Source organism: Babylonia areolata, chromosome 25 (genome assembly GCF_041734735.1).
Source record: "Babylonia areolata isolate BAREFJ2019XMU chromosome 25, ASM4173473v1, whole genome shotgun sequence".
Lineage (NCBI taxonomy): Eukaryota > Metazoa > Mollusca > Gastropoda > Neogastropoda > Buccinidae > Babylonia > Babylonia areolata.
Window position 1 is genome coordinate 24,549,979 of NC_134900.1, and position 5,000 is coordinate 24,554,978.

Here is a 5,000-nt window from a genome sequence, read left to right on the forward strand (position 1 = left end):
ATTAAGTATGGAATCAAGAGTTTCCATCTCTGCTTCTTTCCATTTCCCATGTTGTGTATTGTGGCCTACAGCCTACAGCCGATGTGCATTAATAAACCACTTCTGTGTTCTTAGCTCTCTCTCTACATTATATATACAATACATTTATATCAGAAGCTTTGAAGATTAGGCAAAACTCGCTACAAACAGCTACAAACTGCATTGTTCGATTGGTTTGAGATTTTCTTCTGAGGCCAGTGTTGGAATTTGTTGCATTGATGGATGATGAATAAAGTTAGTATGTGATGGGGGTCTGCTGGATGCTACCATTTTTTTTTCTTCAAAGTTAGAACTTTGTTTTCTTTCAATGTTTCCTTTCACAATATTCATTCGTTTATTCTAGTGTTTTGTTATGCCATGAAAAAAATATTGATGTATTCGGCCATGTTGTAAGGACCTTATGACTAGTTACATCCAAGTGTCAGCGCGTCAATCCTCTCTCTCTCTCTCTCTCTCTCTCTCTCTCTCTCTCTACTTCCCTGTCTCTCCCCCACCTCACTCTCTCTCCTCATCCACCCCCCCCCTCCCCTCTGCCTCTCTCAACCTCTCTTTCTGTATCTGTCTGTGTCTATGTTTTTTTTTCTCTCTATCTCCCTCTCTCTTTCTCTCCCTTCCCTCTCCCTCCCTCCCTCACCCGCTCTCTCTCCCTAACTTCTCTCTCTCTCTCTCTCTCTCTCTCTCTCTCTCTCTCTCCCTGCCTCAAGCTCTCTCTCTCTCTCTCCTCCTCTCTTTCTCCCTACCTCAAGCTCTCTCTCCCCAACCTCCCTCTCACCCCTCATCCTCCCTCCCTCTCTCTCTCTCCCTGCCTCAAGCTCTCTCTCTCCCCAACCTCCCTCTCCCCCCTCTCTCTCCCTGCCTCAAGCTCTCTCTCCCCAACCTTCCTCTCTCTCCCCTCATCCTCCCTCCCCCCCTCTCTCTCCCCTGCCTCAAGCTCTCTCTCCCCAACCTCCCTCTCTCCCCTCCTCCTCCCCCCTCTCTCTCTCATTTGTTTATGTTACTGTTTCCCCTTCGAGGGCTGCATTAAAAAACCCCATTATTTTGCTTACTGTTTTACCCTCAGAAAATAAAATTTATTCAAAATATTCTCTCAATCTCTCTCTCTCTCTCTCTCTCTCTCTCTCTCTCTCTCTCTCTCTCTCTCTCTCTCTCTCTCCCTCCCTCCCTCCCTGCCTCTTGCTCTCTCTTCCTCTCTCTCTCTATCTGCCACACGTCTCAAGTTACCAGCCATGTTGCAGAACGCCTCAAACAAACTGGTGCATGAAGATAACACATTCAGGAAATGGACTGCCTTTTGGCGCCCCCTTGTGGCCTAAAAAACTGGAAGATTGGCCTTGGGGGGAAAAGGAAAGACAGAAGAAAGAAAGAATGAAAAAGAGTCTGAATGTGTGTGGGGGTCCCTTAAATAAAATGGTGATGAGAAAATCGGGCCCGGGCTGACATGAAGATTAAGTAATGCAATAATCAAAACCTTTTTTGACTCTTCGTGTAGTTAATGGAGGAGGAGGAGGAGCAGAAGAAGAAGGAAGGAAGGAAGGAAGGAAGGATGGAAGAAGAAGAAGAAAGAAAGAAAGGAAGGAAGAAGAAGAAGGAAGAAGAAGAAAGAGAGAAAGAAAGAAAGAAAGAAAGGAAGGAAGGAAAGAAAGAAGAAGAAAGAAAGGAAGGAAGGAAGGAAGGAATGAAGGAAAGAGAAGAAGAGGAGGAGGAGGAAGAAGATGATGATGATGATGAAGATGAAGATGATGATTTCAAAGGACAACATCCACCACAGGCTGCAGACCTAGACTGCAAAATTCTTTGGATGGTAAAGATCATCCCCAAAGATGCAATATATTACAGTCAATTGGGAGAATTGTGAGGTCACCCCAGCGAAGGCTTGGCATGAAATGGTAACAAATCCAGGTCCGTATGTGGGACTAGAACCCGCCGACACACAATTTATCCAGGAGGGGTCTGGTGATGTTGCAGGGGGGCGTTGCAGGGGGGCGTGAGGGGGGGGGGGGGGTGTGGGAGGGGGGGGGACACCGAAACCAAAGAGGTGTCTGATGATGAAAGATTTGGGTCAGATGTTTGGTGAGAGAGAGAGACAGACAGACAGACAGACAGACAGACAGAGGCAGAGATCAGAGAGAGAGAGAGAGAGAGACAGACAGACAGACAGACAGACAGACAGAGGCAGAGATCACAGAGAGAGAGAGAGACAGACAGACAGACAGAGGCAGAGATCAGAGAGAGAGAGACAGACAGACAGACAGACAGAGGCAGAGATCAGAGAGAGAGAGAGAGACAGACAGACAGACAGACAGAGGCAGAGATCAGAGAGAGAGAGAGAGAGAGAGAGTGTGCGTGTTTGTCTCTGACAGTGGCAGACATCTCAGGCCCCATCTAATGAAAGTATGGGAACAGTTCAGCGCTTTCCCAAAACCATACAGCAATCTGCCCACACAGATTGTGTGTGTGTGTGTGTGTGTGTGTGTGTGTGTGTGTGTGTGTGTGTGTGTGTGTGTGTGTGTGTGTGTCTACACGCGCACGCCTGAGCTTTCTTCTTCTTCCTTTTTTAATTATTTCTTTTTAACGTATTTTCACCCGTTTGTTTTTGGACGATTCCTTTGATTGTGTCCTTTGGCGTTATTCCAGCACCGCACATTGTCAGAGACGTGGGATGGAAACACAATTCTCTGTACCTTTCATCTCTTCTAAACAATTTGAACCAAGCGGATACACACTGTTCCAAACAAACCGTGCTGAAAAAAAAGGGGTGGGGGAAAGAAAGAAAAAAGAAAAGGAAAAACGTTTAAAAGTAATGAGTGATAAGTGTCCTTGAAACCAGTCTTAAAATAAGCGCTGTTTAGCTGTGCAAGACAAGTGGTGCTGATGGTGCTACTGCTGATGATGATGGTAATAATGGTAACGGCGGTTATGATAATGGTGATGATGATGATGATGGTGATAATGATTGTGATAATAGTGATAATGGCGGTGGTGATGGTGGTGGTATTGGTGGTGATAATGGTGACGGTGATGATGACGGTGATGATGATGGTGGTGGTGGTGCCTGTGATGGTGTTGATTGAGGTGATGGGATGTTGTTTTCTTTGTTTTACTTCTTTTTTTTTCTTCTTTCTTTTAAATAAAGTTTTGTCATGGGTTCTTTCATTTACCAGTCAAAGTCCACCACCAGTGAAGGGGCGGAGGACGGGTGGGGAGGAGCAAGGGGAGGCATAACATCCTGGTCCCAGTGCGATTCAAACCCAGGACCCTCACCTCCTACGCTGGTGGTGTTAAAAAATTCATAGGTCCAAAGGCCCAACAGCCTTGCACGGCCATCGGGGCATGCAGCGAATTCACTTCCGCTGTGTCTAGGGCTCGGCATAGGAAGGCGGGGCCCCGTCCTCTCCTTCCGCCGTTTTAACCTTCCCCAACCTGAAGTCAGGTACCCATTCACACCTGGGTGGAGTGAGGAAAATCGGAGTCAAGTGCCTTTCCCCAGGACACAACACCATGCCGAAACGGGGCCTGGAACCCTGATCACTGGTGATTACGATATCAGAAGTCCAACGCCTGACATATCTTTATTGAGGGTAAAATAGTAAGCTCATGCTTCTTTTTATATCCTGTTCCCAGAAAAAGAAAGACAGGCATAATGTGGAACGATTGTTACAAGCAGTGAATAAGATAATTTATCGAGAAGAAAAAAACCACATAAACAACAACCACACATATGAAATAAGCATATATACATGATTTTGACACAGCGACATTCTTCCATCCATGACACATATATCGAGGGGGTGAGAGGGAGAACGAGAGTCAGAGAGGACAAATAGCCAGACAAAGACCAAAGAGTAGATTGTGTGTGTGTGTGTGTGTGTGTGTGTGTGTGTGTGTGTGTGTGTGTGTGTGTCTGTATTCCTTATTCTGTATTAATTTGAAATAGGGTATACCTTTATTTCCGTAGTGTTATTCATATGTATATGTTTAACAGATTCCATATTCCTGTCTCAATTCAAAATACTGTTATTTCCTTAGTGTTAACCATGATTATGTCTAAGCTTAATCACAGCATACTGTTTTATCCATTTCTCCTACTATGATTATTGCATGAGTATGGTTGTGATTATCATTGGTTGTGAGGTTTAAGTCAACTTAGCATTTAGAACATTAATATGTCATTTATGTATTCACACTGAATCACAGATTCTCGAACATTGTTTTTGTCACACACACACCACAAATGAATTTCTCTTACAGGAAATAATGAAAGCATTCTGTAGTCTGAAGTCTGTGTACTGTAATTTGCTTCCGTGCATGCTTGATAACTGGCGTTAATCCACTGTTAGTGAACTCTTCGCCATCCTTACAGCCCGCCCGACACATCCATCACATGGTATGAGCGGAGGAGGCAGGGACGTTGATAACGGGTACAGGCAGTGAAACATGGCCGTGGTCATTGCAGTTGTGTATGTACTACCTTTCCTAAAGTATAGGTCTTTTGGCGACAGTGTGGGTATAATATATAATCCTTTCCTTAAGTATAGGTCTTTTCGCGACAGTGTGGGTATAATATATAATCCTTTCCTTAAGTATAGGTCTTTTTGCGGTGTGTGTATGCCCTGCCTTTTCTAAAGTATAGGTCTTTTGGCAGTGGGTTTTGTCCTGCTTTTCCTAAAGTACAGGTGCTGTGGCGGGTGTGTGTGTGTGTGTGTGTGTGTGTGTGTGTGTGTGTGTGTGTGTGTAATTATACTGCCCTTCCTAAAGTATAGGTCTTTGTCGGCAGTGCGTGAATGTCCGGTCTTTCCGACAGCATGGGTCTCTCTGTGGCAGTGATCTCGGCGCCAGACCGACAAATCATATACATCGGCGCTGGAGAAAGATCGTATGACAGTACTGTGTGCTGTGTGGACCCTGTCATTACACGAGAGGGAGAGGGGAGAGGAAGAGAGAGAGAGGGAGTGAGGGAGAGA

The 5,000-nt window shown here is 45.3% G+C and overlaps 1 protein-coding gene across 1 annotated transcript in view; it reads right to left on the bottom strand.

The window, feature by feature from the left end:
- The window catches only part of LOC143299538 (venom serine carboxypeptidase-like), a 29,403-nt gene that overhangs the window by 21,456 nt on the left and 2,947 nt on the right, over window positions 1-5,000 (bottom strand). The gene's annotated exons all lie outside the window — the stretch shown is intronic.